This window comes from Amphibalanus amphitrite, unplaced genomic scaffold (genome assembly GCF_019059575.1).
Source record: "Amphibalanus amphitrite isolate SeventyFive unplaced genomic scaffold, NRLGWU_Aamphi_draft 000325F_arrow, whole genome shotgun sequence".
NCBI lineage: Eukaryota > Metazoa > Arthropoda > Thecostraca > Balanomorpha > Balanidae > Amphibalanus > Amphibalanus amphitrite.
The window spans coordinates 270,952-293,405 of record NW_024881820.1 but is presented as its reverse complement, the minus strand read 5'-3'; the positions used below and the strand labels follow the sequence as shown (position 1 = coordinate 293,405).

Below are 22,454 nucleotides of genomic sequence, written 5' to 3'. Positions count from 1 at the left end.
GGGGGGCCACACGCTGCCGAGGGGAGGGCACACGGATCTGTCTGTTGGGTCCAGGAGAGACGCACGCTGCCGGGCGGAGAGCACAGGGACCTGTCTGCCGGCGTCAGACTGTGTTTTACATCTACGACACGCCGACCTGACGCATAGTGATGCTTTGAAAGATCCGGAACGGCAGTGCTTTCGGGCGATGGTGTGATGGCCTGACCTGCAATCCTACGACTACATAGTGAATAATTATCAATGGCTTGGGAATTTGGGATGATTTGGGCACGTATATTTTTGGATTCCGTTATTTAATTTGGAAGGATATCATATACATGTACTCATTGCTAGAAGAGGCCATTGCTAGAGCATTTTAATATTTAATCACTCAACAAGCATGCTTTGACTCTGAGTCGAGAACTTCAGATGAGATATTAGGCATACTTACGGGCATGCCTTGGTGAAACCATGGTGCACCAATCAGCAGCCGAGCAGCACTACGTGCATGGGTGCAATTGTAGCATTACTTCAGTTGCATAAAACATACCTACGTGCATTTTGGCGTTGAAAGTATACACGTACCTGATATGATACCTACCTTATCTTACTTTCATGTGTTTCAGTCACACGGTGATTGCAATATGCAGCACATCGCGCACATTAGGACGTCGTTACTCTACAAATTATCAATAAAAATGTGCTATCACGTTGTCCTCTGGAGATACCACATGTTGTTTTCACTGCTTAGAATGTTCAAGCCCCAAAAAGTAAAAAGAACATGCGTCGTTAAACTTGTTTCAGTGGTTCGTGTTAATCCAAGTAAGGCCGTCGAACTACATAGTTGGCCATACACGGAGAAAAATAATTACTCCCCCCGGGAATCACGATCCCCTATTTGGGAATCAACTGACACCCATGGTGTAATGCGATTCTGAAAAACAGTGTCCATACACCGTTTTTTAGTGTAAATTGATCTCGGTCAGAATCACATACCCAAGGGTCATTTGACTCCCAAAATTTTGACTCCCATTTTAGGTGTCGTGTCAAAAGATCCTGCACGGTGTCAGTGTAAAATAACACATTTAAGCGTTTTTGACGCTATCGTGAGGAGTTTTTATATCCTATAGGTGTCATTTCACACAGTTGAGCGTTTTCGCAATCCGTGACTCCCTTATTAGGTGTAATTTGATCCTCAGTGGTGTCATAATATTCCGTTCAAATGACTTATTGAGTGTAATTTGACCCTCGGTAGTGTCATAATATTCCGGTGTCATTTGAGCCCCATTGGGTTCAAATGACACCGGAATATTATGGCACCACTGAGGGTCAAATTACACCTAATAAGCGAGTCACGGATTACGAAAACGCTCAACTGAGTGAAATGACACCCATAGGGTTCAAAAACTCCATATGATAGTATCAAAAAACACTAAATTATTACAGAAATTGTTTTGACGTCACTGGTGGTATACCACCATCTCTTGACTCTGCAATAGGAACCAACACTGCAGAGTCAAGAGATTTTCGGTGAATCAGACTCCGAATCCAGCTCCGGCTTCCAATATCGACTCCGACTCCGACTACGGCCAGAACTGTCGTTTCCAACCGACTCCGACTACGGCCAGAACTGTCGACTCCAACGGACTCCGACTCTGACTCCGTAACCCTGGTGTAGGTTCAGTGGTTTGAATCAATGCCCCGAGTGACGTCATGTGTGAGCTAGCCATGGCTTGTCCGCTACGAAGATGAAATAGGCAATAGCCCAATCAGCAGGCTGCACTGTCAATTTGCGGACGAAGATTTGCGAAAAAAATGCGAGACGAAGAAATGCGGAAACGAAGAAATGTGCGGACGAAGAAATGCGAGACGAAAAAATACGGAGACGAATAAATGCGAGACGAAGAAATGCGAGACGAAGACATGCAAGACGAAGACATGCAAGACGAAGACATGCAAGACGAAGACATGCGAGGCGAAGAAATGCGAGACGAAGAAATGCGAGACGAAGAAATGCGAGACGAAGAAATGCGAGACGAAGAAATGCGAGACGAAGAAATGCAAGACGAAGAAAGGCGGAGACGAAGAAATGCGCGGACGAAGAAATGAGCGGACGAAGTTTTGCGGACGAAGAATTGCGCGACGAAGAAATGCCATGCAAAGATTTGTCCGGATACGCTGCGGTATCAATTGATTTTCGGTGACCCAGACTCCGACTCCAGCTCCGGCTTCCAAAGTCGCCGTCGACTCCGACTCTGACTCCGGCCACAACTGTCAACTCCACCCGACTCTGACTCTGACTCTGTAACCCTGGTGCGAACCACAGCTCAGGTCCAGTGGTTTGAGTCAATGCCCGGCCAATCAGCAAGCTGCATTGTCGTGTGACGTCATTTGTGTTGTAGCCATGCCGGTCTGCCACGAAGATGGAATAGCTCGACCTTGCAGGAAAACCGTTAGGAAAGCCGTTGACTTCAGTTGCCGGAAGTGTGCCCACGTGGGTGCGTGTGGTGTGAGCGGGGAGAGGAACTTATTTGAATTAACGCGCTTTTAATGTCGTCAAACGTTGTTTAAAGTGTAGATTTACTTCAAGTAATAGTGCTTTAACGATAAACTTCAGATATTATTTGTAGTTTGCTCAACATGCGTATTTAAACAACGAGGCGCCCTGCACTCGGCGAAATTTTGAAGTAGGACAAGATAGCAACACACCATGGAGACTGAGGTAAGTTTTTATGTCATTAAGCTGCAGAATAACTCTACCTAAGTAAGTAGCAATAATCACCGGTTGATGGAACATTGTTGAAATGTGAGTAATTCCCAAGGGCGGATCCAGCCGGCCGTCTTGGGGGGGGGCCAACCCGTTGGGACTAGCCAAACCTAGGGTACCCCCAAATCTAGTTTTCTCACCGGTTTTAGGCCACTTATTTTTCACCCTTCGCCTTTTCATCGAAAAAAAAACGAAACGAAAACATTTGCAAAAAGTGAGATATTTTGTCTCAGCTGAGTCAAGGAACTACCTTTTTGGTAACGTAGAATAAAGGCTTAAATCTTCCACATGAGCTGTCAAGCCAGGTAAAGAGGGGGATTTTTTCTTAAATGTTTTCTTCCCTTTAGTTTTCCTTTGTGACCCACAACTGCTAATTCAGGGAGGGCAAGCTGCCCCGACGGTTCCTAGCCCTATATGAAAAGTTGTGGGGCAGCGCCCCCACGGCCCCAGAGTTGTGGGGGCAGGCTGCCCCCACTGACCCCCAGCTCCCGCGCCCATGACCACAAAGTTCAGGCCCATGGCCCGGCGTCGAGCTCAAATTCAGACTCGGCAATGTTGATGGTGTGTCCGAGTTCAGACAAGCTGAGCTTATGCTGGGTTCAGCTAGGACGATTGAAGAGGTCTCCTGTTGGGCTAAATGCCGGACAATCTCAAGCTCTTATTTTGCATTTAATGCTTAATTATCCTACTATGTTGAGTGAAAACTACCCATGCGTCATTAAGTATAACTTCAAATAGTGGGTTTAGTTAGTGACATATTAGTTAGAGCATTAGGGGTTTTAGGGGTGCACATGCACCCCCCTAACTGAATAAAGCACCTTCTCAAAATGACGCTTGAAACACTTCAAAAACAAGTACAGGTAAGGGGAAATTGTGTCTTCCTCTGTTAACCCTCCCCCGTATAAGGGGAGGGGTCGAACAGACCCCACCCCCTCGGTTTTTCGCGAAAAACTCGCGTAAAAACGGCTAATCGCGACGAAACTTTCAGTACCCTCGAGTTAATCAATTTTGCATCTAACCTGAAACTTTAATTACCCTGACCCAAGTGACCTTTGACCTGTGACCTATTTCTCGAGACCATGTTTGGCCGGGATCGCGATTCGGCGTATGTTGGCTCGCATTAGCCGCGCGTTTGCAGTCTTTTCGTGGTTTCAAGCGTTCAAACATGTGATATGATGTTGGTCCCATGCATTTGGATGGGTGTGAAGGTCACCTGAAGGTCAGGTCAGGTCATTGACCTTTGATGACCTCAGTTCACTTTTTCGAGTTTTACATGTTTCTATAGGCTAGTTTTTGGAGCTGAACTCGAATTCAGCAACCATTTGAACATTTACGAAGTACTTTTGGTGCCTTCGTAACATGTTACGAAGCTGTCAGAGGCGGTTGACACGTACTACGAATACCCGGCAGAACCACTACTGGTTGACCTGACCCGACCTGGTCTAAATGCATGAAGACATCTTCTGGGATCAACACTAACACGATATTCGTGATCAGCACCCCGGAAAAGCTCAGCCACACTTACAACGCTCTAACAGGTCCCAATTTTCCCGACTTTTGGGTCATTGACCTGACCTGGAAGGTCAACCATGAACCAATGACCTAGGACCTTAAATTGGGTATCATCGTCTTCCTCTCGTCACGGGCAGCACGCTCGTTTTTTTTTCGCGAAGCTCTAGCTCGATCAGCGGCCAAACGGCAATGGGGGCAACGCCCCCCCCCCCTATACGTTCGCGGCTGACAAAACGCCAATACGGGCGAAGTTTAAATCCATATACATTCAGGCATGAGACAAGAAGCTCCTGTTTAATAGTGTTAATGAACTATGAAGAAGCTTCAGCTATTAAGAAGCTTCTGAAATCTCTCAAGCTGAAGTTGGTTATACTCAGTGTTGTTATGATCATTCCTCAGTTTTCTGACAAGAATCACACATTTGGCCATGGCAAACGTTGAAAATACCTTTTTCTTTAAAAAGGTGCCTAATGACAATCTTATTTTCCAACAAAGTTGCAATTAAAACCAACCAGTACACAATACAGAACACGTGCCTATGAATGCGAATAACAATGTGATATCATGTCAATTTCTCCTACATGTTAACCGTCGCCGGCACAGGCCATTTTGACTCTGGTTGGCAGAGTTTTTCACGTTTGCCCCAAGGTCACTCAATCATCAAAGCAATATTTCAGTTTTTCAGCATAGGAACTTTGAGAATGTTTATTTTTTAGTTTTCTTGACTTATGTCTTGGGGGGGCCAAAAGATAGTATGGCCCCCCCCCCCCTTGACCGTCTTGGGGGGGGGCCATGGCCCCGTTGGCCCCCCCTTGGATCCGCCCTTGGTAATTCCTTACGGTGAATGGAGTCACGGACCCATGAGCCTTACGATAAGTTTTCATTAGATTTCGCCATACATTTCGTGCCCAAATGTTTTGGAATTTATTGTTGCATATAAAATAAAGAATGACATGCATGTATTGTTAATTTGCGTCACGTGGTTAACAACTGCAATTATGATTCTGTTGGAGAGTGTATTTTGATCCCATAAGGTGTTTGATTCCGAGAATCATTTGACAATATCTGGTATAAAGACTGATTGAAAAGAAGACGTCATCGTAAATAGATAAAATTGTAGCTGCAAGGGTGAAGACAATTGTAAGCTACATTTAAAGTCTCGTTGCAGTCTGGCTAATCATTCTTATAAGCTTCAGAAGCAGAACATACCCATGGGTATGTTGGTTAGTTGTACCATACTATTGGTCTCAAGATAAGGGCCCAGGCGACCTGTTTTTCTGATGCGATGAATATACCCTTTATACCCTCGCCGCAGCTCGGTTCGAGTGCATCCCTCACCCCTGCACACAACCCAATCCCCGCACTCGAATATTACCGGTATTTCTTAATATAGGAGACCAATAGTACCGGTAATATTGATATTAGCTGATGTATGACGCTAACAGGAACAGGCTCTGAACCGGTATAGAAAAACCATCCCAAGAGTCATTTGACACCGTTGAGGTGACACCTACGAGGGGTGTTTTTTGAAGCGTACCAAAAACGCGCAGTTTCCAGGAGTCCGATTACACCCGGAATCAGACACCCCCCGAGGTAATCTGACTCTGGTTGGGAGTGTATTTTATACCACATGTCGTCAAATGATTCCCGGAATCATACACCGTGTGGGATCAAAATACACCCTCAAAATCCGATTACTCCCTGAAGTGACACCTAAAAGGGGTGTTTTTTGAAGCGTACCAAAAACGCGCAGTTTCCAGGAGTCAGATTACACCCGGAATCAGACACTTCCTAGAGTATTATGACTCTGATTTGGGGTGTATTTTTATTCCATAAGGCGTATGATTCCGGGAATCATTTGACGCCGTACGGTATAAAAATACACCCTCAACCAGTGTCATAATACCCTTGAAAGTGTCTGATTCCGGGTGTAATCGGACTCCAGAAAACTGCGCGTTTTTGGTACGCTTCAAAAAACACCCCTTTTAGGTGTCATTATTTTTTTCAGTGTACTGGGGCATTCCGTGTGCAGTTTTGTTAGCTGGCCACACGTGAGTCTAGTCCAAACAACTGGCATTTTTGAAAGGGTGATCTGCTAATCTGTGCTTCCCAAGGTGTTCGCTCATAGACCTCAGTCATGTGGATACACCTTAACTTTGCCTAAAAAGTTATGGAGAAGCGCAAAGTCCTATGCAGTTGCCAGTTCCTAAGGCCCGGCCCAGTGTGGGAAGAAAAAAGAACCTCCGGCATGGATGCATAATAACTCATAAGGACATTGATAAAAACCAGACATACATTGGTTGCATTAGAGTAGTAGAGTTAGAATAGTATCGGCGTTACGGGACGGTTAGATCGAGACATAACGATGTAACTCAGCTGGTGAGCCCTCTTAGTTTTCATAAATGTTCTTTATTCTTCAAACATGACCGGACGTACAGAATACGATAAAACAGTGGCAATATCAAAGCAGTACCTGAAACAGTGCACAGTGCATTCGCTAATTGTTTATATTCACATCCTACACTAAGACGTATAAGCAAGTGTAATAAAGGTATGCAATAAGAAATTCAATTAAACTCAATAGCATGAATGTAGCTTTATATCAGCATAGAGGGCCGGAGCCTTTCCCTAACATTTTCAGCACTTTTCTATAAGCTGTGTGGTGTTGCATGGCAAGAATGGCTTTGTTATCCTAAAATTACCCATCAGCGGCCCACTTCAAAGTCCATCAAGTGTTCAGTAGCAACATAAATTGAATCGTAGGTATTTGCTCGAACTATGCTAAAACGTAGGTATAACACTGTCATGGCGCTTTTACTCGAGTCGACAACCGTAAGTGTCGAGTTCGACATGATTCGTATTTTTTTTGCTTTTATTACCAAGGAATATATCTAATTCAAGGCTGAGTAATCTCAAATTTTTAGCGTTGGTGACCTGTATGAACCTAGGTTTTGAAGCGATCTTTTTATCTAGATGCGCAATCAAAAGTTATTAACGTTTATCATGTGCAGAGTACATGTATAGAATGCTATGCAGATACTTCGGTGGGAGCTTACATAAAATGACGTTCCAAATTATAAGACATAGTTCAGTTAAAGAATGGTTAGGATTATCTCCCGCTAACTAAATGCAGCACCACATATGTTCATTGCCGAGAGGCCTCGACCCGGCCCTGGACGATATATTCCGCCGGATGTATCATCTGTAAATTTCGCTCCGGCCTGACCCTTCCATAACATAATGTTTTTTTTATTATCGACTTCACGCTCTTGTGAATGTTTTGACAGATTTTATTCTTCTCTGATTATCTCATGATTATCACACGATATGCACGATTATCTTTCCACGTTTATCACACAGCTTATCCACTGCGGATCCATCATGCATCGCTCTTATCATGAATTTATCCGCCCTGTTAAGCGACTTATTCTCATCCAATCAGAATAATTTTTAACCCTGCGTTTGTTAGTGAGACCGATTTTCACCGATTGCAAGACTCGTGTCTGCAAAAAGCAGAAACTGCTGGACGAACCACTTGTCCCTCATGCTGATAATCCTTAAACAATTAAATAAATAGTCCCGGGTCATGGCTCAGGGCCGCAGAGAGCACGAGTAGGGGGCGGAATCTATGCATCATCGGACGACCGTGGGTACCGCGCTCCGGCGCAGTGGGTGAAGCGGAGCGCGCACCGCTCCGATGGTAGATAGTACATAGATACTGCGAGATCAGTGTGTCAGTGTGGTCCCTGGCAAAGACTGACCTCCCTAAATGAAAAGTGGACCTTCCCACTTCTGAGATAAGTTTAGGCCCTAACTATTTACCTCATTTACTCTGAGATAATCGGACGTTGCAGAGCGATAAGTGGTGACTGATGAGCAGCCACCACAGAGAAAAAAAAAACGCAAGCAGGTGGAAAGTTTGGAACAGGTCACTAATCAATCCAACCTTGCATTTTTGTGGGTCTGGGGTGGGTGGGGCTCGCCATGCACTGAAAGAAAAGTACACCCAAAATTGGAATAATTTTACGGTGCCTAAATCTCCAACCCTAAGTGATCATTCTACTCCCCCGTGTAAATTGCTTTAACATGGGCGATTAGCGACTATTTTTACCACCGGGTGTTGTGAAATAACTCCCATGAGCTTAAAAATACACTTACTCTGGAGTAAAAGTACGGTGCCTAAAAGTCCAACCCTAAGTAATTATTTTACACCCGGTGTAGGGCAGTAAAGGCGAATAAAGCATGCGATTTACGAGAGTAATATTGCACTCCCAGTGTAATAATATCAAATCGGATTTCACCCCCTGCTTCTGTGTGTAAAAAAGTAAATAGCATAAATACACCAGAGTAAAAAAAAAATGAAGGAGTAAAAATAAATCACATTATAATTCACGTTGAAACAAAAACTCAAAAAGATAATTCTATGACTGAAAAGGCTTGGAGTAAAATTACCCCGAGTTAAATATACGCTACTGTTTCAGTTTACCCTCTGGTGTATTTCTATGTCTAGGCTGCAATGTAATGGTATATCGCCTGCTTATACATACTTTGCACCAAAGTTCATGATGAAGTCAAACGGATGGCATGCGATGACCATTTCGGATAGTATCGTGTAACCATGAGATGTCAGATACGCTATGGGCAGGATACGCATTGTGAACGCGCGGTACGAGGGATCCGAAATTATGAAACAATAAATAAAACAGTGATGTCTGCCAGTCGGTGCAATAAAACGTGACTGCTAATAATGCAAATAGTAATTAAGAAATATCATGTTTAACACATATCATGTATTGATCATAGTTCAATCACAGTACAATCACTGGCTTCGATCTCGATGAGTTTGATTACGTTATATCACAGACACTTTGATCACAAACAAACCACCCAATCACTTTGTTCTATATGTATACATGGGGTTGCGCAGTGCGCACGTAAAATACCCGATTTGAAACTTGAATTGGCTAAGGGATAGTTAGCCCAGTTAGCTTCCAGCATAGTTAGCCAAATTGAATATTTTCATACAATGTAGATACACGTTTGGGATGATATTCTTCCAAGTTTTAGATAAATCCATTCACGTTCAGCTCAGTTGTGCTGTGCACCTCGACGTGACTCCTATCGTTTTTCAGTACTTTCTCGAGGCGCTCGCGGTACGCCAGCGCTGCTTTCTAGCGCATCTCGACGGTGATCTCTGCGAAGGCGGCTCTGAGCCGACCGTGTAACTCCGGAATGTTCACCGTCTGCGTCAAGTATGCATACGACTTCACAGACCCCCACATGAAAAAATTCACGCGCGGGGTGAGGTTGGGCTTCGCCCAAACTGCCCTGGCCACCGCACTCGCCCAATTTGCCCTGGCCACTGCGCTAGCCCGACCTCACCCCGCGTGTGATTTTTTTTTTCATGTGGGGGTTTGTGAAGTTGTAGGCATACTTGACGCAGACGGCGAACATTCCGGAGTTACACGGCCGGCTCAGAGCCGCCTTCGCAGAGATCACCGTCGAGATGCGCTAGAAAGCAGCGCTGGCGTACCGCGAGCGCCTCGAGAAAGTACTGAAAAACGATAGTGGTCACGTTAAGGTGCACAACTCAGCTGAGCGTGAATGCATTTGTCTAAAACTTGGATGAATATCATCCCAAACGTGTATCTACGTACATTGTGTGAAAATATCATCAAATTTGGTTAATAATCATGGAAGGTATTAAAGTTTAAATTCGGGGGTTTTACGTGCGCCACCCTGTACTTTGTACTCTTGGCGCTTAAACATGAAAAACTTTGAAACATGAAACGCACGCAGACCACGCAGTATACAGTATACACTCTTCGTCTGTGGGTCTGTGCTAGATCTGAGCTGCCGACATGACAAGAGTGGCGTACCGCAATTGCCAGTACTCTCGCACGCGCATCTTGCACTCTACTCAGCCAGGGAGCACACTATCTTCTACGATGCTTTACTTAGTGAAATAGATGTTTAGGGCCTTCTTGTAGAGCACCTCGAAGAGGCACTTGCATGGTCAACAGAACGGAAGATAAAACACGGCATGAGTTGCAAGGATTGTGGCAACTTCACCGACCTTCGACTGTGGCAGCTCGAAGTCGCTCTCTGAACGTTGAGGCGGGACGACTGAACACTCACGGAGCTCTGCTCGTTCTTCAGATCGTCCAGCGTCGCCCCGCGCCCGTAGGCGGGTAGCGCCACCAGTTCGTCACCTGTAAAGAGGAAAATAAATTAACAATGATTTCCCGACACAGCGGAGCCAGGAGAATAAACATTATTGTATGGTTACTCCCGTTGAAGCCTCAGCCCTTCGGGACCCGTCAGGAGCGCGGCTCGCTGCCCTTCCGTGGTGCAACTGAGTGAGATATAAATTGACTGCATGTATTCACCGGTTCAGGATGCAATACGTAACATTACTTTTACTATTGAGTAAAGATACATCTCAGATATTTGTATACGGATAGAATCAAAATGATAAATCACATAAATTTTTAATTATAATTACGCATCTTTAAGTCATGAATGAAAATAGTGTACTAATTTCGCCGGGACCAGAGAAAGGCCACAATGCCAACGCTGGTAACTAGTCTGTAAAGAGGGACATAAAGTAACCAATGACCCTGCATTCCGCAACCACCGTTGACCGTTCCCCCATGTGCGTTATACGTAGGTAGGATGAGAAAGTAGGGGAGAGTGGGGCACATTCGTGCAAAAAATAGATAAATCCATATATCTGTTCTTTGGTTAGTGCAATGGCAAAATTGTTGATTATAGTATGGAAAAGAACTATTGCATGATATCTTTCCTCTTTAAAAGTTATCCTCTAGAATTATTGCTTCTATTAGAAAAACATGACTTTTAGCTGAACGTTTGCACGAAACTGCCCCACCTATGGGGCACATTCGTGCAAGGGATGGGGCACTTCCGTGCATCCTGCAAGTGCAAAGTTCGAGAAATTACCGGGCATTACCAGAAATTTACCAAAGGAAATTGGCAGGGGGTCATTTCACTAGATTCCTTTCGACAAGAATGCATTGCACAACATATGTAGACAGAATGGGCTGGCCAACAAGAATGGGCCAACTGCCGGCCTCCGTGACCTCGCCAAGTTCGCGTGAATTACTCGTCACGACGTCGCAAGCAGCCGAGACTGAGTCAGGCGAGCGTCATTAGTGAAACCTATTACAGATAAAGTCATAAATCGCAAAAACTAAAAAAAAAAATATGCACGAATGTGCCCCCAGGCAGTGCGTACACGAACCTACCCCACAACGTTATTTGTAATATATTTCAAAACTTCTTGTTGAAAAAATGACACTTTTTCAACAAACAAGTTTGCAGCAGTTCCGTGAATAGTAAGAGCTTCTTCGCCCCCAATTTTGAAAAGCTGAACCCATTTCCGAGTCAGGATCACGAAAATGGATGATATGAGAAAAGTTTGGAAAGCTCACGAACATTACAAATTTGTGTTTTTATCAAGGATGACAGCAGGTACAGTGTTGTCTTCTACAATGAACGAAGGGCGGCAATGATAGACATATCTCCATAATTTACCTTGAGCTCGTGCAGTCACTCGTGTTCCCATAAACTGCTGAAAACGAATGTGCCCCATGCACGAATGTGTCCCACTCTCCCCTACATAGCATGTGCGGACGAGGGTTAATAAGCAGCACGGGCGGCAACAAAGAGAGACAAGGGTCGACAACATACATTCTCAATGAATGAGAGTAGCTTAGAAAAGTATGGATTTGCGTTATAGGTGTGGCAGTATTCACCGAAAAAAATATGAGACCTTACAGTTTTATTCACGATCGATGGCAACACAAGTCAAATTCCTAAAACCAGACGTTTCGGCCACAGGGTGCCTTCGTCAGTGGACACTAGTGATTAAATTAAAAACACATAGTATCAAAAACAATCGGTATAAATCGTTCGAAGTCGACACATCGGGCACAGGTTTCGAAATGCATTCTTTGGTTCAACATTAAAAACCGAAATTGAGAACGGCATTCATCACGCTATTGTTCTTGTCGCGTTCTTTTGATATGCTGAAAATTAAATTATATAATGAATGTACCTACAGGTCACAATGTCAATGTCGGAACGTTTAATTCGCTCGCCTTTTCTCAGAGTCTTTCAAAGTTCGCCAATCACCTTTCGTTTAGAAATCGTTTACGTTTTGTTTCCTTGTGACATCATTGCAGCCGCTTTTGCCCAGGTGAAGAATCCAGGTTTTTCGTTCACTGTATCTTGGAAACAGATGTGAGCTGCTTCCAGAGCTTTTCTCACCGATTTTGACATGCCTTTTTCAATGACATGAGCACTGTTCCAGTTTGGTAAATTTTGACATTTTTCGATATGAAGGACGAGTGCGTTCGATTTTTTGTGGTTCCGGACATCGCGTTTGTGTTCCTTCAGTCGTGTGTCGAGTCACAAACGCGATGTCCGGAACCACAATAGATCGAACGCACTCGTCCTTCATATCGAAAAATGTCAAAATTTACCAAACTGGAACAGTGCTCATGTCATTGAAAAAGTCATGTCAAAAATCAAAATCGGTGAGAAAAGCTCTGGAAGCAGCTCACATCTGTTTCCAAGATACAGTGAACGAAAAACCTGGATTCTTTACCTGGGCAAAAGCGGCTGCAATGATGGCACTAGGAAACAAAACGTAAACGATTTCTAACCGAAAGGTGATTGGCGAACTTTGAAAGACTCTGAGAAAAGGCGAGCGAATTAAACGTTCCGACATTGATGTAGCGGGGTTTCGCGTCGCTGTGGGGCTAACCGGGCAGTGTCTTTCGGTTAGCGGGGTTTCGCGGCGATGCGGAGTTAACCGGGCGGTGTCTTTCGGTAGAGATGAGAGCTCCGTCGGCGCGCTCCATAGAAGCCCTTCTCCGTGTCCAGCCCCTCGCGAACCCGTTCCGACTCTGACTCTATCTTTCCGGGGCGATCAATCATCGGAAACACATAGGCCAGGGTTAAGGAATGGGAGGAGGGATAAACAATAACCCATTATCCTTGATCATATTGAAATACGAACCCAACCCTACTAAACAAAGGTCCCACTCTCAAACAACAGCACCCGTCCTAGCTGAGGGTTATCTCCCACCGGATATACATGCCAATCATACGTTCATTTGCCCGTCCCCTCTCATTTCTGTCATACGCCCAGCCATACCTTATAAATTATCAGAGTTAACCATCTCTGATCCCTCCCCCTTTGCCTAACTTCCCCCGGTGGTGCTAAGGCGTGCGCAAGTCGTAATTAAGTCGCTGACCTTAGATTTCATTAACCGTTATCCCTTCATAACCACAATGCTCCGTACATCAAACGAACGCTTCATAATGCTCACGCTACACAATTAGAGATACGACCCACCACAGATTTCGGCACTCGACCCTCGCGTTACGTGACTTATTGCGGTCCATCCCATCACCATGGCGAATCACCTACACAAAAACATAAATGTCCTTCGGCCAGCGGTTCCGAGACTACGGCTCGCAGGACACTGTGTAGTCCGGTTTCCGCGGGGGACTTATTTGAAATTTGAGACCGGGGCTGGGTAACTAAGGTCCGTCCGGGCTGCCTGCGTCGTCTCCGTATAGCCGCGGTTTTCGGGCCAGCCCCCGGCGGCCGAAAGGGATTAGTCGTTCGTCGGCTTTACACGAATCCATGACTACCAGTTATGCCAAATTGCCTATAAGAAAACGAAAACTAAGCGTACCACGGCCCGCGGTGGGCTTATCTAAACTTTGAAACCGGGCTGGGTAACTAGGTCCGTCCGGGCTGCCTGCATCGTCTCCGTATAGCCACGGCTTTTGAAACAGCACCGGCGACCGAACGGGTGAGCCTCCGTTGGCTTCACACAATCCACGACTACCAGCGTTATAGGTGCCCGAAGCCCTATCTATCCGTTGCTGGTAGTTAAGCTGTCGTCACAGACCTAACCGAAATGACCGCTGCACGGCCGGAGTAAATCGACTGACAGCGGGGTGGCCAGTACCGACTTACCGCGATCACCCGACTCGCATGCTTTGGTATTTAATGTTCACCCCCGTCCTGCAGCATCACACGTTTCTTCGCGGGACATTACTTAACCGGCGGCATACGTCTCCTCGCTGGGACGCCTGGGGTCCTAACCACCTCCGAAACTACCTACGTCGCTTATCGAATGTCATCCTGCGCTGATCACTCAATGGACCGATAGCGGACCTAACCTATCTTTCAAAACCGGGCGGGGTCACTAGGTCCCTCCGGGCTGCCTGCATCGTCTCCGTATAGCCACGGCTTTATGGGGCCCGCGCCGGCGACCGAACGGATTAGCCTTCGTCGGCTATGCACTCATCCTCAAAAATCGATCCTCAACTCGCTCTCACCCTTTCTCTTCACTTCGCGACTTATTGCACGTATCCAGGGCTTACCCAAGCGAGGCCTACTATTTAAGTGGGGTCTATCCGAGCTGAACTTCATTCAGTAAATCCGATTCCTCTACGTGTACAGTCTTTTTCCATTTCACTCGCTTCTCATCTCCCTCCTAACCCGTAGCCGCGTCGGTGGATTCTCCACGCACAGGGGCGTGACGTGCATCATCTATCTCCCCGGTTCCATCCCTTGCAGTGTCCATGTAGAGTAAAATTACATATATTTCGTGTGCAACAAGGTCTAGTGTGTTGCTTGTGTGCGGACCGTTGGTAAATTGATTAGTGGAGTGCCAGGAAATCCACTGGCAAGGGCATTTGGGAGTCAACCGGAGGAGCTCCAGTATCGGTTGGGCTAGGGAGGTCCTGTATGTGTTGTGTATAATCGCTATCGTTTGGACCGTGGGATAATTCGGGGAGGATGGAGTGCCAGGAAATCCACTGGCAAGGGCACTTAGGAGTCAACCGGAGAAGCTCCAGTATCGGTTAGGTCAGGGAGGTCCTGTGTGTATTGTGTGTAATCGCTATTGTTTGGACCGTGGGATAATTTGGGGAGGATGGAGTGCCAGGAAATCCACTGGCAAGGGCACTTAGGAGTCAACCGGAGAAGCTCCAGTATCGGCTAGGCTAGGGAGGCCCTGTGTGTGTTGTGTATAATCGCTATTGTTGGACCGTGGGATAATTTGGGGAGGATGGAGTGCCAGGAAATCCACTGGCAAGGGCACTTAGGAGTCAACCGGAGAAGCTCCAGTATCGGTTTGGCTAGGGAGGTCCTGTATGTGTTGTGTATAATCGCTATCGTTTGGACCGTGGGATAATTCGGGGAGGATGGAGTGCCAGGAAATCCACTGGCACGGGCACTTAGGAGTCAACTGGAGAAGCTCCAGTATCGGTTAGGTCAGGGAGGTCCTGTGTGTATTGTGTGTAATCGCTATTGTTTGGACCGTGGGATAATTTGGGGAGGATGGAGTGCCAGGAAATCCACTGGCAAGGGCACTTAGGAGTCAACCGGAGAAGCTCCAGTATCGGTTAGGCTAGGGAGGTCCTGTGTGTATTGTGTGTAATCGCTTTTGTTTGGACCGTGGGATAATTTGGGGAGGATGTAGTGCCAGGAAATCCACTGGCAAGGGCATTTGGGAGTCAACCGGAGGAGCTCCAGTATCGGTTGGGCTAGGGAGGTCCTGTATGTGTTGTGTATAATCGCTTTGTGCACTGTGTAAAATCAACAGATAAAGAGAACTGATCGTTGTAAATTACTCTGGCCAGACACCTTGGAAACGACCTCTTTTCTGACTGTTGGTTAGCATATGGCCTTTTATGCTCCATCCTCCGATCCCTGCCCCTTCAGCACTACTCACAATCGTATTTCAATATTTACAAGTCCCATTTATTTACATACTCCGACGCAACACCTTAAATTCCCTTGCACGTCAAATTTAAAGGAAAGATTCTGGGCCCAGGCCGCCCATCAACTGAGCCCCACAAGCCGCGCGGTGCGGTACACAGTCGCCCGTCCCTTTCCCGACTCCCCACGGTGCATAATCCCCTCCGTCCGCCTTAATCACCACGGGGCGCCGGACGAGGGTCCACGTCGGCACGCGTCTCGCACCACGCGCACAGTTACATAATTGACCGAATCGAATTGTGAACTTAAGCTACCTAGACTGAAAGTCCCAAGAATAAATTGAGCTAACTAAACTGAATGGCCTAAAATATTGCGGACGACACCAAAAAGGGGAATATAATGTGGCTCACATAGCAGTAACGAGGGGGGGGGGGGGTTACTTGAAGGATTTAGGGACTAGGTGCGCACCCGTGTTCACCGCGTGACCTTACTTGAGATGGAGTCGCTGACATGATGGTCGTGTCCGTCCAGCGCCCGGCCCGGCGGCCAGAGCCGCCGCCGGCGCCGTGATGCCAGCCGCTGGTGTCTCGTGGGCTGTCCGCGATGTCAGACGAGAGACGTGGGCCGATAGAGTGCGAGAGGCGCCGAATCAGTCGTCCCAGAGAGTGCCAGAGAGAGCGTTCCAGTTCCGTTTCATCAACTTATACTTTTGATGACGTCATACTTCAGAGGGCCGGGCAGCATCTCCTTGTCCAATCTTCGTCCTCCATTCTCAGAAAGTGCGTTTGGCTCCGCCTTCAAACGTTCGTGATTTGCTGAAGTTCGACACCCCCGGCCATGGCAGTCGCACCCTTTCACGCAGCGATCGGATGGAACTCGCCGCCGGCGATTTGCGCCGCCTGAGGCGCCAGGTGTCGGCCGGCTCTGCGCCCTCCTTTCTTGTTTTTAGTCCTGCGCTCCCCCCTGCTTTGAATGTCTCCGGCCAGGTGTCCTTCTTCCATGGCGGTGACCGAGTTCCATTTCATCCTGTTTTCGTACAAACCGGGTCGGTCCCCGCTCCCCTTTCTTGTTTTGGTTCAAATCAGGGCCGGTCTGCACTCCCCTCTCCTTGTTCTTCTCTTCTGGCGGGGTGCCGAGCGTGGGACAGAGTCTTGTTTTCCAACGGCTAAACTGATTAATGGCTCGACACCGGCAGGATAGTGCGTTTCGGTATGCTATTTGTTGGCTTCAGATCCGGGTTCTCATGAAGTGGGGTGGTCATCTATAGAGGACCCCTGTTTGTCAGAGCCGACTGCGCCGTCTGTGTGGACGCCAGCTGGGACGGAGAGAGGGTATCACAGCCGATTTAGCCGGCTGACCGTGTCTGTGCGGCGCTCGCAGATGGCCGTGTTTCAGCTTGTGGCACAGCTTGCAGTTCAGCATGAAAGATGAAAAAAATGTAACGCATCTGCGTTACATTGACATTGTGACCTGTAGGTACATTCATTATATAATTTAATTTTCAGCATATCAAAAGAACGCGACAAGAACAATAGCGTGATGAATGCCGTTCTCAATTTAGGTTTTTAATGTTGAACCAAAGAATGCATTTCGAAACAGTGTTGCCGTCCTGGTACTATAGTACCAGATCTGGTACTTTTTCGACCTTTCTGGTACCGAGGTACGCCGGAACGAAATCTGGTACTTTTTCGCCGAAATGCATTCTTGGCATTTTAATATTTCTTTCGAGCTAAAAAAAAACAATTATTTTAGTCAGGGAGGATGGTGTTTCTTATCATAATTTGTCATGCATCAAATTCGGAATTATTAATAGGCCTACCTATTACTGTTGCGTGTGCTAGCAGAAGTAAACAAGTGGGAAATTCGCGCGCCACGCCGGCTGCCAAGGACGGGCCGTCGGCTGCAGGCTGAGGCAGTTGTATCCAAGATTCTTACAGGTTGCATCCAAGGCCATATAAGAGTTTGTGTCGTGAGTTGGAAATCGGAGTTGTAATGTATTGTGAACAGTGAAATGTGAGTTGCGTCGACGGTCAAAGTGATAAGGAAAGAGCCTTGTTTGAATCAGTGACCCAAAATTGTGCGATTTGGTTGGAAAACTAAATGACACCCAACAAATAATAATTTTCCATTATCACTGGCATAATACTGTGGCAATTTTCGCTCCTTCACTGCAAGCTAGGATCCTGGGTACAATCGCCAGTCTCAACGGTACACTTAAGTGCCCCCTCCCCCTTTCGAAAGGGCAGAATTTCGATCTTATTTTTAGGCCAATTTTAGGTACCTACACATGAATTCGGGCTTTCAGAAGAGCACCTTTCTGCCTGTATGGGGCGACGCGGGGAGACGAATGAGTCGAATTACTGGGTCAAATGGGTCATAAATTACTTACTGGCATGAACATACCGCAATTATGGCTATTTTATAGTAATGAACTAAAAACGTTTTGACCTACTACGATCTGGTACGGTACGCAGCCAGAAACAGCCAATCTGGTACGATTTGGATGCGCTCTTGGTACGCTGTAAAATCTGGCCGCGGCAACACTGTTTCGAAACCTGTGCCCGATGTGTCGACTTCGAACGATTTATACCGATTGTTTTTGATACTATGTGTTTTTAATTTAATCACTAGTATCCACTGACGAAGGCACCCTGTGGCCGAAACGTCTGGTTTTAGGAATTTGACTTGTGTTGCCATCGATCGTGAATAAAACTCAATCATGTCTGATTATTTACAATAGACCTTACAGCTGTGGCTACCAGAAATCAAGGCCCACAATTGCATAAACAGTCAACAGATATTCGTCGGTCCTCGGACATTCTGAGAAAAATAATCGATCAGATTGGCGCATGCCTTGCGGTCCGAGGAGCTATCAGCACAGATTACGAATTGGACGGGGGGGGGGGGGGGGAGCGCGTAGATTGGTGTGCTACATCTGAAAAAGTAAAAAAAAAAAATAGCGCCCTCTCACGATCACAATACCATAACCCGCGCACCGACGGGGGTCTGCGCCAACTTCGTACCGACGGGGGGGGGGGGGGGGCGGATGACCGCCCCCCCCCCCCTGAGATCTCGAGAACGAAGCAAGATAGCGACAAGCGGTAAGCGGCAAGGGATACGCACGGACAAGGTCTACAATTTTTACAAAGGTCATTTTCAGGTCTGGTCAAAGATGACGTCATAGGGGTCAAAAAAAGTCAAAATGGCGGCGATAGGTATAGAGAGTTTTTCTCGAATAACTTTCGAACTAGTCAATATAGGAACAAACTAAGGGCAGCATCGTGATCCTCTCGTCAATCCGCATCGAATGATATATATGTTGACCTCGAAAGGTCAAGGTCAAAGGTTGACCTCAGGTCACGTGACCTCGAGGTCATCATGTATATCATTCGATGCGCCTTGACGAGCTGAGCACAATGAGACCATCCGCGTGGCTGTATCTTGTTCCTGTACGGAGTTATTGTCAAAAAAACGCTGGTGACCTTTGATGACGTCACATGACCTTACAGCTGCCCAACTGCAAAACAGACCTCAAGGTAGTGAAGGTTGATCGTATATGAGGTCATGTATGGTTTATGGGGCCATTCCGACCCGTTTTAGTGGTAAAAACAGGGAGTTGTTTTTTACCCCATTGACTTATAATGGGGAGGTCGAGAAATTGATCTGACCTTAGGTCATCGATATCAAAATTATGAGATATACAAATTGTAGTTACTAATGACCTTATAACATCCTGCGACTTTCAAAGGCCTCCGACATCTACTGCAGCTCTGGTACGATGACAAAATTGCAAAAAAGTGACTTGAGGTTGGGTCATTCAAAGTGACCTGGTGACCTGACCTTAAAAGTTAGGAGGTTCAAACTTGCACACCATGTGTAAAATTGATGAGAGAATAGTCGTACCAAATTTCTTCCCGCTATTTGCGAAAAACCTTAGGGGGGGGCGGATATCCGCCCCCCCCCGTCGGTGCGCGTGATAAGTGATCGAAACTCACCGTCGGTGATTGGCGTATCAGGGAGGCGTATTTGGAAGTTCCGACCTCGACGAGCGTCTGTGGTAGAAAACCACCACTTTGGTAGGGGAAACTACTGCTGTCTGCTACCGTTTACACTGCATGTCTCGCTGTAGTTGCGACCGATTGCGACATCTATGCAAGTCAGCAAGGGTACGTACCTTAGCGATATACGTACTTTATAATTTACGTACTTCTTCGATGCGTATTTTCTTCTTTGACGTACTTTTGTCTAGGTATAGGTACGTACTTTGTGCTGTACGTACCTACCTCTGTTACTTCTGTCCTTGACGTACTTATGCCATACGTACTTTATACTCGACGTACTTTTGCGATACGTACTTTTGCCCTTGACGTACTCTTGTCCATACGTACTTTATGCTGTACGCACTTTTACTATATGTGCTTTTGTCCTTGACGTACTTTTGTCCATGCGTACTTAATAATGCACCACGTACTTCTTCGATACGTACTTTTGTCCTTGACGTACTTTTATCCATTCGTGCTTTATACTGTATGTACTTTTGCCATGCGTACTTTTGTCCTTGACGTAGTTTTGTCCATGCGTACTTTATATACTGTACGAACATTTGCGATACGTACTTTTGTCCTACCTGCCACTTGCCAGGGGCGTCGCCACAGATTTTCGACAGGGGGGACGGATCGGCCGACTAAAAACCCAAAATTAGGTATCGTTACCGTACTTTTTCAGGCCGATGCACTATCTGTTCAACGATACTGGGCTGAATTCCTACGCGGTACGCGTCTGAAGCATAGGCGCGGGAGCCGGGGGGCAGTGGGGGCAGCTTGCCCCCCCCCAACTCTGGGGCCGTGGGGGCGGTGCCCCCACAGCTTTGAGACGGAATACCACACTTTTTTTGCAAATGTTTTCTTTTTTGTTGAAAAAGCCGAGGGGTGAAAAATAAGTGGCCTAAAACCGGTGAGAAAACTAGATTTGGGGATACCCTAGGTTGATCTCTATTAAAGTGTGCCCCCCCCCCCCAGTCGGAGAGTAGTTCCCGCGCCCCTGGTCTGAAGTATTCATTTTTACACTGGTAACCAGAGCCTCCGGTCTTCTAGCAGGGTATAATTGTTGACACATGCCGTCAATCTGATAGTTAACTGTTAATGTATACATCATACGTAGTGGTTGCTTTAGGTATTTGTCACAACTCTGCATGGGTGTAGAAACGTTTTCAAAGTTGGTGTGGAGTTTACAGCCATTCTCGAAAACTACCCTCCATTTTTTGTCGACCCCAAAATCTCATCGGATCTACATCGATCTCAGGGGGTACTCGGTCGGAAGTTGGGGGAGGCAAACTGCCCCGCTTGTCCCCCCCCCCTCCGTGGCGACGCTAATGGTGTTGAAAGTCTTCACTGGCTAGAAGAGCATATGGAGAAGGTTTGAGCAATCACTAGAACAGACCCTATCATGCTCAAGCTCGGGTGGAAACGCCAATCAGCTCGTTTATCGCCTTGCCAATCAGCTCATAGACCGGGAACAGGGGGGAGCGAGGGCGGGCGATTGCCCCCAGCTTAAGAGCCGAGGGGGTGACGTCTCCCAACATTCATGCGGCGAGGAAAGATCTTTCCTCTTCTTGATGATGGCTACACCGAATAGTAAGCAGAAAACTGAAGTAGTCGAATTTCGACTCGAAGAGAAGGTCCGTCATTGGAACAAAGCGTAAATACCGCTCAGTGTTCGGCCCTAAGAAGACCCTATCATCTTGTCCTATCTACGAACTCATTCATAGTTTCGTCGCAACCGGGAAAACGCCAGAAAAGGTTTAACCCGCGCCGGGCCGGGGGGTGTTTGAACACACCCCCCCCCCCTGCGGTTTTTCGCAGATATCTCAAAAAGGGCGGCGCGGAGCGCCGCCGTTTTTGGCACACCTGTTCGGGCATCTTTTCCGCACATGTATTGCAAATTTCAGACCCAGGTCGCCTTAGGTCAGGTCACCAGGTCACGCCAAGTGACCTCACCTCAGAAAAAATAAGAATGCTCGTCATAGCTACACTGAATGATCGATTGTCTTGAAACTTTCAGCGATTGATAAGAGCAACAATATCTATAAAATGTTTATCTCGGAATTTTGATATCGGTGACCTAAGGTCAGGTCAATTTTGCGACCTCTCCATTATAAGTCAATGGGAGAAAATTGAAAAGCGTCTGTTTTGCACGAAAGCTATTCTAGACACTCTCAAACATCGAGATGTAGGTAAAATTGACACACTGAACCGGAAAATGGCAACTGTGACCCCTCGTTATGTCCCTGAGGTCATCTCAGGTCACAAACAGAATCTAACAGTTTTTCGCTAATAACTTCTGATAGAGGCGTGCTAGAGCGCTGAAAACGCCTTAGATGTGTTTGGCTCGACGTTGCGGATCGACTGATATGCAACATGACCTTTTCCG

At 46.6% G+C, this 22,454-nt stretch overlaps 1 protein-coding gene across 1 annotated transcript in view; it reads left to right on the top strand.

The window, feature by feature from the left end:
* The first annotated feature begins 2,457 nt into the window (after window positions 1–2,457).
* The window catches only part of LOC122388513 (CAAX prenyl protease 2-like), a 36,515-nt gene continuing 16,518 nt past the window's right edge, over window positions 2,458–22,454 (top strand). Inside the window, exon 1 of the mRNA XM_043379691.1 lies at window positions 2,458–2,701. The gene's annotated coding sequence lies outside the window, so the exon portion shown is untranslated. The remainder of the gene's footprint in view (window positions 2,702–22,454) is intronic.